Here is a 12,077-nt window from a genome sequence, read left to right as displayed (position 1 = left end):
ATGCAGCTAACCCCAGAGAAGTATCTTAGATTCGAAAGGCTCTTGATTTAGCAATGAAAAACAAAAAAAAAAAAATTGGCTTGTTGTTGTGGATGTATATGCCGTCCCAGGGGCCGAGCAGCCAACAATGGCTCTTAATCTACGACTTTTCATGACCGAGGAAACTGGCTAGGAAATAGAAAGTAGCTAGATAAGAACCTGCCTTTCTAGAACCTACTTTTCTTTGAAGATCAACAACAAAAAATAGGGACTGGGTTTCAAGCCCAGGCTTGGCTTCCTTTCAGGCCCAGAATCGTCTTCGTAGAGCTCAGGGTTTTCCTTCAGGTAATACCTAGCCTTCTCGAATCACTTAAAAGTACTTTTGATTGATAACTCGATTGGTACTGCAGGAGTTTCAGGTTGTCCTCAAGTAGTAGTAGTTAGTTCCTAAGTTGCGATACGTCTTATTTTTGCCTTATGAACCATGCCATAGACGAAACAATCAAATGAGAAAGAGCGTTCCTTAATCCCCTTTTGGCCCTATTTTTAGGGTCCATTGGTGTCCCCCCTAAATGTTATGATTCATGCAGAACATGCATGCGAAGATCCAACTTCGAGGCCAAAGTGGGTATATAGGTGCGGAATGTAATGCTTTATACGCATGTGGTAAAGTTATGCAAAATAAGAGAGAAAGTGAGAAGAAATGGTAAAGTTGTGCAGAAAACAAGAGGTAAGTGAGCATAAATTACCAGAATAGAGATACCCTCTGCAAACCCCTTACATTCTGCATGCTAGACCTTACATGGAATTTGATCTCCAGCCTTCTAGTTAGTTTTGTGGAATTTGATCTCCAGCTGAAACCTTAACCATGATATCCCCACCAGCGAGCAGTCCACTTTCCTTCCGAAACTCTCCTCCTTGACACCTGAAACTGAAGCTCTCCTGAAACTCTCTGCTTTGCATGACACCTGAAACTGAAACTCTATGCTTTGCATTAGACTTCTTTAGACTTCTTTGCATTAGACTTCCTTGACACTTGGCTCACTGCCGATGCATTTGAACTTAGCCTAAGCCTAAAACTCGTTTTATAAAATATAAAATGAGCTAAATGAACTTTGCCTAAAATGAATGGTCACAACAATTTTAAAATGAACTTTGTATAAAATTATATTGTCCTGTGCATTTTATTGCATCCAAAAAACAAATCGTGCAATAAGAGGTCCATTTTTTTTACAATCAAAACCTTTGCTAAAAAATCAATTGATAAATATAATTGCTATAAAACTTTGGTTAAACCATAAATAAACAGGGGAAAATTGGTCAACAAGAAATTTAATTGGATTTCAACGATCTACCGATCGCTATAGTCCTACTGAAGGCAGCGACTAATAAGAACGTCATTCACGTGCGGTCGACATTATGTCTGTGGGGACATCTAGCATCCAGGTATTGTTTTGATGGTACTAAGTTAATTTTTTTTTTAGTGTTTAAGTTAATTTTAGGTATAGAGATTTTTGTTATTTTTTTAAATAATATTTTTATCCAATCTTATTGGAAGAGACATCATCCTCGCTATTTGACCCCTACATGGGAAGCCCCATAACTATTTGTATCACCAAGTATAGGGTATATTTATCAAAGTTTTATGGTATAAAATTTCTTTCTCCTTGTTATCACTCCAAGAAACTCTCCTAGGTTGTAGATCGAAGATGCCTGGTAACATGTAATCTTCAATATTGTTCTCTGAAATATTGGAATAAATGAGGGTTTGGATCAAGTTAGATAACCATTTCAGCTCTATTCTCACTCCATACATGCATGAATACACTCAACAACACAAGGCTTTAGACCACAAATGCTCAATAGTTTGTAGATTTAATGGATAGATGGAGAATACTGGGAGTACCAGCAGATTGCATACATGAACATATATGAATGGCTAGCTACAGGCGACAAATGAACTTACTAACTATACTGGCAGATGCATATATAATAACACATATAAATGGCTAGCTACAAGCATCAAAGAAGCTTTCTAATCTAATATATCAAAGCAAAGATAAGATGACAGTTATCTGGCCTTAAACACATAGAAAAACTGAACAAACTGTTCAAGTGTAAGCGTAGAACAACATAAAGAGAATGGACATTGAACATCTAATGGAAAAAGAAGCTTATATTTCTTATAATGAAGATGAGAAGCTTGAATGAACAGAGGAGGAATAATCTCCAAAAGTTGAACCTTTATTACATCTATTTTTCAGATATTTATAGCCTTTACAATGATATTCAGCCTTCTGAGGCCTAAGAGGTCGTAATCAATCACTCTCTCTTGTTTAATTGTTTGATTCCCTAAAGGCAAGCATGGCTTGGAGGTTTTTCTCCTTCTGATAGGGGAATAATCACATTCAGATATTTTGGATCATTTGTTGCGCTATCTGGGAGCTCTCTCATGCTAGAGATGCTCCATAATGTTTGTTGGTGTGGCTGTTGTGTTGTTGATGCCTCATGGCCGATTCTGTTTCAGGCTAGCTACACGTGCTCCAGGACTGCTTCTGTGTTGTGCTATCTGTGCTCCCTGATCACCTTCCGGCTTCTGCTGTGTGGTGGAATGGCTCTTCGGGCCTATGAAACCCCTCTAAAATGCAGACAGTGACTAGTTTCTGTTTAATACATAAAAATGATGTAATACTGTGAACTCCCACCTTCTCTGTGTACTTTGGAAATACATGAAAAACACTGAAAAAACAGGAAAAATCAGCCTTGGCAGACTTGAATATATATATATATATATATATATATATATATATATATATATATATATATATATATATATATATATATATATATATATATATATATATATATATATATATATGCTTCCCGAACCCTTTCGGGTCCGGGCTTATCGCTATCGCAATGCCCCAAGGATCCTTTGTATTTCATTTAAACAACGAAAATACACAAAATATATTGAAAACAAGCCTTTGGTGGATTTGAAAGATTATAAAATTTCATTCCTGAACCCTTTTATGTCTGGGCTCCATCACTATCGACGTTGCCTGCTTCCCTGTGTATTTCGTTAAAACAATGAAAATACACCCAAAAACGTGGAAAATGCTTGGGTGCAGATCTCAAAATTTATGAATTTCCAACTATGATGCCGTCGGGTCCGGCCCATAAGGCTGCCCGAATGTATGTGCACAAGCCCTGCCCATGGTATATTGTCAATGTGATATCAACGATGCGATAAATTGCAACCACTAATCGCTCACTTCCTGGGCCTTTATATATATAATATATGCTTCCCACCAATCTGATCATCGGCGACCGCTGATCGGTGGTGTCATGCGCCTGATGTTAAATTGTCCCTTTTACTTGCCGATTTGCAATTTGCTGGTTAGATCTGGGCCGTTGATCGGCCATATCTAATGACAATTGTGCACTCTTGGGTTTTAAGCCTGCGATAAGGGTTTTTGAATGATTTTGAAGTGTTTTAGCCTCCCGATAGTGCATTTTTTCCCTTCTAAGGGCTCTTCTCCCTTGCTTGTTTCGATCTTGGGATGATCTTAAGAACTTTTGAAGATTCAAAGAGCATTTATGGATCCCTTTGCATGATTTTAAGCAAACTTTGGATACTTTGGGAGTATTTTGGATCCATTTTTGGGCCAAACACCAACAAAGTTAACACTGGCTCCTTCTAGGGATGAAAGCCTCCCTGTGAGCTTTCAAGAACTACAGATCAATGCCTTTCCTATAAAAAACAAGATCAAATATTCCTCCTAGTGTTACATTGGGCATGGAGTCTATTTAGCATGAAATAAAAATTCGAAAACAACATATTTACAATACCAAGGCTTAAAAGCCTTAACTGAAATAAAGTTCGAAGAACAGCCCATTGAATGGGCCATCAAAAACATCTCCTCATTCCTTTGATGCATTCCTTTTGAGAAAACAGTCACCAAACTGAAAATTGGCCCTTTTTACCTTTCTATGAAAGGTTTCTTTCTCTTGGTCAATGTGTATATCAACCAATTCATCAAAGACTTGCAAAAGCCTATTGATTTGATCTTCTACTTCAAAAACTTTCCAGCATTTGATATTATCAGGCAGAGATGGTCCATATTTTAACTCCTCTCTGTATGCTTTCAGCCTTGGATGTTTTGATTGGGAGGTTTTGTGCACCTGTTGAATAATAAGGTCTGCTTGATACTTTGTTGTGTCATTTGTGACCTCAAAATTTAATATGAAATATGAATCAATGCATTCTTGTGTGGGGGACACAAGGACTTCACATGTTCCTTTAGCTTCCTCAGAGCAAGCCCCATCAAAGAACATGTCCCAAATTTGTGGGTCTTCTTCCTCTACGATCTGGTAAACTGGTTTTTTAATCTGCGTAGAGGCCAACTGATAAGGATAGGTAATGTCAAGACCAAGCTTATCCATGACAGCCTTGGGGATTGAATTATGGCTGGCTCCAGTGTCTAGAGGGAAATTGTGAAGGATTTCATCATGAATAGACAGAGAAGCATAGAATGATGGGGAGATGTCTTCACAATTTACAGTCATTGGGCTGAGAATAACAACTGGTTCGTCAATTTGTAGATTTACATAGTCAATGGAGGCTTGGATGGTTTTAGGCTCAAGAGCCTCAAGGACAGATTTCTTGAAGGACTCATTCTTCACTGGTTCAATCAGAGGCATAGGTATTCTTGGCTTCTGGATTTCTAATTGAAAATTGAAAGAAGAAGGGGACTTGTCAAAGCCTCTTACCTCTATGGTTGGAGCTTTGAGGATAATAAGATCAACTCTTGGTTGCTTATGCTTATTAGCTTGTTTTTTTGTAGGGAAAGCAACTTTATGTACAAGAGTTCCTTTGACATTATTCATCATAGACCTCAGATTATATTGGTGTTGATCTGCAGTTTGTAGAACAACGTCACCATCCCATTCTTGGCTGATCTGGTCATTGAATAATGACCTCTCATAGGCAGCTTTGGTTAAAAAGGTGGCGATTCCTTTGTCTTCCATACAATGGATCTCATCATCCTCTTCAAACTACTCTTCTTCCATGACTGTATTCTGAAAAGGGACCTTCACCCTATGGTCTTCATTAGCCTCTTTGCTTCTTTGCAAAATCTGCAACTGCTTGGTTGCTCTTGTATATGGATTTGGCTTTAGAGGAGAAAAGGTATTAGGAACCCTTCCTTTCCTAGAATGCTGCTCAACTTTTAATTTGGAAACTTCAGAGGCTAATGACTCTATCATTTTGGCCATTTTATCGATTTTGGGATTTGAAGATGATGAAGGCTCACCCCTCTGTCTCCTTCTATCAGTGTTACCTTTGAACTTTTCTGCAGCCATGATGTTTGATTCTACTTGTAGGGCTGCATCTTGCATATCAGCCAAAGAAGCACATCGCCTCTCCCTCAACAGTAAACAGAAGTTAGAATCAAAGGCACTGGCATAGATGAGTCTAGCAGAGGTAGTGGTGGGATTTACTTCAGCTGGTATCTTGTTTTACATGCGGTTAAATCTCTTATTAAAATCAGACAACAACTCACCATTTTCCCTCTGTAAGTTCCCGAACTCAGTGTGGTAGTAAAGTAGATCCTTCTTATCCCCCCAATTCTTTAGGAGTGCATCATCTAAGGCCTCAATATCTGCTATAGATGTTGGGGTCAGTTCTCTGAACCATTTTCTAACCTCTCCGTTTAGGCTTTGGACAAAGACTCTCATCCAGAAATCATCTTCATAAATTTCCAAGTTATCAGCATAGCTATAGAATGACTCAAGATGTTCTTTATTTGAAACACCTTCAGTTCCAGTGAACTTAGGCATATACTTCTGATATTCTCCAGTAGGCATAGCATTCAAAGGAGTGGGCAGTATTAGGTCCATACCTAGCAGCTATGATTCTTTCCATTTTGGTAGGTGTTTGTGGACCTGCCATAGCTGTGGTGGTTAAAAGAGTACTGACAGTCTGAATGATAGAGGGCTGAGGAGTGATGGACATGACTAAAAGAGTATGATGGATAGGAGGTGAGGTTTCCTTTGGGCTTAAAGCAAAAGGAGAACCTAAAGAATAAGGAGCTTTATGAATCTTTGAGAGTTTTTCTTCACTGCTAGTATTAGATGTTATACTCTCAACATGTATTTGTTCTATTACAAGCCTTTCTTGAAGAGGTATGGGAGATTGTTTAGGTTTACTTGAACCTGATGCTCCTTTCTGCAATACCTTTCTCTCTTTGATGATTTTTTCAGGGTCAGGTACTGGGTCAGCTTGTAGCTTTTGATGATTTCTCTGAGTATGCCTCACAAACTGAGCTAGAACTATAAAGTGTAGTCACCAAGAGGTTCAACCTCCAGTAGAGTCGCTAGATAGATGATTACAACAAAAAATGTGCCCAGACTTTGTCTATCATCAAAGCTGGATATGTGTCATTTCCCAGGGAAGCTGAGCTTCAATTTCCTCTCCCTGAAAACGACGCCAATTATGTTATCACTCAAAGAAACTCTCCTAGGTTGTAGATCGGAGATGCCTCGTAACATATATTCTTCAATATTGTTCTCTAAACTATTGGAATAAATGAGGGTTTGGATCAAGTTAGATGACCATTTCAGCTCTATTCTCACTCAAGACATGCATGAATACACTCAACAACACAAGGCTTTAGACCACAAATGCTCAATAGTTTGTAGATTTAATGGATAGATGGAGAATACTGACAGTACTAGTAGATTGCATACATGAACATATATGAATGGCTAATTACAAGCAGCAAATGAACTTATTGACTATATTGGCAGATGCATATCTAATAACACATATAAATGGCTAGCTATAGGTAGCAAAGAAGCTTGCTAATCTAATATATCAAAGCAGAGATAAGATAACAGTTATCTGGCCTTAAACACACAGAAAACCTGAACAAATTGTTCAAGTGCAAGCATAGAACAACATAAAGAGAATGGACATTGAACATGTAATGGAAAAAGAAGATTATATTGCTTAGAATGAAGATGAGAAGCTTGAGTGAATAGAGGATGAATAATCTCCAAAATTTGAACCTTTGTTATATCTAGTTTTCAGATATTTATAGCCTTTATAATGATATTCAGTGCTCCCGATGCCTGAGAGCTCGTAATCGATCACTCTCTCTTGTTTAACTGTTTGATTCCCTGAAGGCAAGGATGGCTTGGAGGTTTTTCTCCTTCTGATAGAGGAATAAACGCATTTAGATATTTTGGATAGTCTGTTGCGCTGTCTATGAGCTCTCTCGTGCTAGATATGTTCCATAACGTTTGTTGGTGTGGCTGTTGCGCTGTTGATGCCTCATGGCCGATTCTATTTCAGGCTAGCTGCATGTGCTCCAGGACTGCTTCTGTGTTGCATTGTCTATGCTCCCCGATCACCTTCTAGCTTCTGCTGCGTGGTGGAATGGCTCTTCGGGCCTATGAAACCCCTCTAAAATGCAGACAGTGACTGGTTTCTGTTAAATACATAAAAATGATGTAATACTGTGAACTCCTGCCTTCTCTGTGTACTTTGGAAATACATGAAAAACACTAAAAAAACAGGAAAAATTGGCCTTGGCGGACTTGAATATATATATATATATATATATATATATATATATATATATATATATTTCTTCCCAAACCCTTTCGGGTTCGGGCTTATCACTATCACAATGCCCCAAGGATCCTTTGTATTTCATTTAAACAATGAAAATACACAAAATATATTGAAAACAGGCCTTTGGTGGATTTGAAAGATTATAAAATTTCATTCCCGAACCCTTTCGGGTCTGGGCTCCATCGCTATCGGCACTACCTTGCTTCCCTGTGTATTTCGTTAGAACAACGAAAATACACCCAAAAATGTGGAAAATGCTTAGGCACAGATCTCAAAATTTATGAATTTCCAACTATGACGCCATCGGGTCCGGCCCATCGAGCTGCGCATATGTATGTGCACAGGCCCCGCCCATGGTATATTGCCGATGCGATAAATCACAATTGCTAATTGCTCACTTCTCGGGCCTTTATATATATAATATATTCTTCCCACCGATCCGATCATCGGCAATCGCTGATCAGCGGTGTCATGCGCCCAATGTTAAATTGTCCCTTCTGCTCACCGATTTGCGATTTTCCGCATAGATCTAGGCCATTGATCGACCAGATCTAATGGCAGTTGTGCACTCTTGGGTTTTAAGCCTGCGATAAGGGTTTTTGACTGATTTTGAAGTGTTTTAGCCTCCCTCCCGATAGTGCATTTTTTCCCTTCCAAGGGCTCCCCTCCCTTGCTTGTTTCGATCTTGGGATGATCTTAAGAACTTTTGAAGATTCGAAGAGCATTTATGGATCCCTTTGCATGATTTTTAGCAAACTTTGGAGACTTTGGGAGTATTTTGGATCCATTTTTGGGCCAAATGCCAACAAAGCTAACACTCCTCACCATTGATGGAGTTCATAAGGTTTTTAATGCATATTAATAAAGCCAAATATAATTATAGGTTGAGATGATATGTTTGCGGTCTTCGACAATGTTGCCATAATCCATAATCTATCGTTCACGCATTCGTGATGTAATTCCAACTTTCGTGTCTTTATCAACTTCATAAATGTTACATTAAAAATTACTTATATGATATAACAAATCTCAACAATATTGATATTATTTATATAAATCATTTTTAAATGATGAGAAATTGCATCTGAGTGTATGCCCTTCCTAAGCTTTAAGTGACTTCATGGTTAAGTTGCAAAATAATTCTAGGAATTTTGTTTAGTAAGGGGTAGGTTGAAATTTTCAAGTTGCTTTGTGTGGAGCATGTGATGAAGAAGGAAAAAATAGTGCTTTATTTAGTTTTCGAGTAACTAGACATAGGTTTAAGAAATTTCTCCACTATCGATGAAGTGTTAGTGCTGGTTAAATATTTTTTTCACTAATTTTTTTGTTTTTTTTGTTTTTATGTTTTTTTCATTATTGTTATTATTATTATTATTATTTCTATTCTTTTTTACATTATATAAAAATTTCAAGATAAATCTTAGGATGTTGATTTTTTAATATAAACATTTGGATATATTTGGTGTGGGTAATAATTGGACCCCAAACAATCCAATGGTGGAGGGAAGTTAGCACATTTTACAACTCAAATTAATAGTGGACCCCCGCTTATGACATCACTAGGGGGGTCCATGTTCATAGTTTTGATGCAAGTTCCTCTAAATGGATCTAATGGTCAGAGTCCACTCTTTCCAAATCGACAAAATGTGGGGGCCCAACCTTGTTCTAGTACAAAGAAGGAAGGTGGTTCCATTTTTGGATTTGAGCCATCCATTAGCAATGGATTCTGGTTGTTGAAGAGATAATGTGATGGTGTTTTGATGCCCAATCACATGTGCCATATGACCCATTCTTCCAACGAACATAGTTCGAAAGGGGTAAGCCCCCCCTTACCTTTAATCCATGGTTCAATACTTCGCGCATGAGGGCTTCACTCAATGAACCTCTAACATATCACGTGCATATGTGGAATATTAAACAGTACCCTTAATTTGACTACATATTGGAAAATACCTCTAAGAATCACATTCTTTAACCCCCTACCAATACGAACCCAATACACCTTCACAATTTAAAAACTCCTACTTCCACTAGATATTGTAGGCATCAGGTTTTTCATTAACATTTTGTATACCCCTTTATATTTTTTAATTAACTTTGGGGTCCATTTTTATACCTGCCAATATAAAAACCCTCTACCCCTATATATCCTCCAATATATTATGTCATTTTTTCCTCAATAAATATCCCCCAATATGAACCCACGTGGTATGCTATTGCTCCCGCAGTGAAACCCCCACGACTTCACATTAGAACGTGAGGGATTATTCCTTTGCTTGTGCATAAATATGACTACATGGGGCTTGATTCTTGAATTGTATTAGCTTTACCCGTATTTTAAAAGGATGTCTAAATGATGGTTCTGTGAAGGAGCATTTGGGTATATTTTCAAGTTCGTAATGGTGGAATTTTGAAAGGGCATTTGGGTTGCTATATGTATTTCTAGAGACATATAGCATCCATTTGGAAGTATTATTATTATTAGACTATATGTTGCTTAAATATTTTGGGTTACTAAGGTTGGCATTAGGTATAGGCATTTTTTTTTTGTTTTTTGGACTTTTTAAAAGAATATTTTTCTACTTTTTTATTGTTAGATGTATGAGTGTTGACATGAGGTTAGAATTTTGTGCTCAGGATGAGGTGACAGGTTGACGTGATTATATCGTCTAGAATTGTCAGTGGTATTGACAGTAAATCTTTGCAAGGACACCCAACAATGTAACTACCCCCCTACCTTTGCTTATCCATTCACAATCTAATTAGGTTGAGGAATATTAATGTTTCCACATTAATTTTCCATGGAAATATATCCAAATACCTGTAGGTGTATGTTATGGCATTGGGAATGACACAGGATACATTTATTGTCCATTCATTATTATATTAATGTAGGTGCCAATTGCATTCAATAGCCATGAATGCCTACAAGTGTATTGATCCGGATTTAAACAGGAATGCAACAAATTACAAAGATAACCATAAATATAGAGATACAATAGAAATAATACTTCATTTCATCAATGTAAATTATTGAAATCTGCTTACAAACAGAAATGGAAATAAACTAGCTCAGGCAATGGTAGCTTATCTCTGAGGAGAGATGTGGCGGCTACATGCCTCAAAAATGTCTTACAATGAGGCTCGAAGGTCTATTTATTGTTGAGAAACAATGGAAAACCCTAAACATCCAAAACCCTAACCCTAGGAGATGAAGCGCCAAACTATGGGCCCCATTTTGGGTAAATTGGTACATCAACTTCCCAGGGTCGTAACTTTGGCATACGATCTCCGTTTGATGCGCACAATACTATTGGACACGGATTGTCATTGATGTCAATATGGAAATATTCAAGGAGTAGACAGAGCCACCAGAGGAGCAGATGGAGACGAGAGAAGCAGACAAAGTTATAATAGATTTCCTCGTTTGTTAGCAGTTGAACCGAAAAAATTGAGCGGAGGGTTTCAGATCAAATGGAGTTTTAGGGTGTGGAGGTAAAACCTAGGGAGGTTCAGAGCTGTGATCCTGGAGATGGTAAATATCTCCACTTATCGCAGGCAACCCTGGGTGAGATTCAAAATGCAAAGGAAAGTGAGAGAGCTCTCCTCAATGTTCATGTTGATAACAAGAAAGTTGTGCTTGGTGCGCTTACATATCGGAAATGCGACCAGTTTTCGTTGGATATTATGTTTTCTAAACCTTTCAAACTTTATACAGTTGCACCACAGGAAGCGTCTTCTTCATTGGTTATACCACAGTTGTAGAAGAAACAGATGGTGGAATGTGAGCATATGATGACTCAGACTCTGATTCTGATGATGATCGACAAGCTTAGGCTTTGATGCATCGTGTTAAGGAAAATGACCAAAGAGAAGTGAGGCTTGCCAAGCCTGAGTTAATGAAAGAGAGCGAAACAAGTGAAGCCTGAACCTATGACAATTGATAAAGCACCTGCAAAGGCTAAGCCGGGGGAAAGAAAATCACTTCCTGGCAAGAAACTAGTGGAAAAAGAAGAATCCACTGATGATGAATGTGAGCCATCAGATCAAAGAGCAGCAGATCCAATGGTCGTCGCACGCGAAAGATGCGCGGACGATAATGCGCAGGAGTTGTACAGGTAGGTGGTAAGGGGTATTCCCCGCACCGCCCACCAGGGTTCGGTGGTATTCGTATATGGCCGCGCAATCCAGTCACAATACGATGCGTGGCAGATGAAAATCACCGCCCCCGCGGGTTAACGCGTATGCAGGTTGCGCGATCGGGGCTTGCAACTGTCATTCGATCGTGCGACGAACGGTCAGATGGCAAGGAATATGCACGATGTTTAACGTGCAGGAAAAAGGACTGTGACAGTTTGATCGCGATGATCAACGACTACGATTACGAATGGCAGAGGCTAATATGGGCACGATTACGTGGGTTTTTGGAATAAAATAGAAATGACGGGGCAAAAGGGTG

The 12,077-nt window shown here is 38.5% G+C and overlaps 1 pseudogene; it reads left to right on the top strand.

The window, feature by feature from the left end:
• Nucleotides 1–11,092: 11,092 nt before the first annotated feature.
• On the top strand, nucleotides 11,093–11,740 carry LOC149262196 (histone deacetylase HDT2-like; annotated as a pseudogene).
• Nucleotides 11,741–12,077: the final 337 nt, after the last annotated feature.

Source organism: Pinus tabuliformis, chromosome 6, assembly GCF_031772625.1.
Source record: "Pinus tabuliformis cultivar Carrire ecotype Pingquan chromosome 6, CPIR1, whole genome shotgun sequence".
In the NCBI taxonomy this organism is placed as follows: domain Eukaryota; kingdom Viridiplantae; phylum Streptophyta; class Pinopsida; order Pinales; family Pinaceae; genus Pinus; species Pinus tabuliformis.
This window is presented reverse-complemented; position numbering and strand designations above follow the sequence as displayed.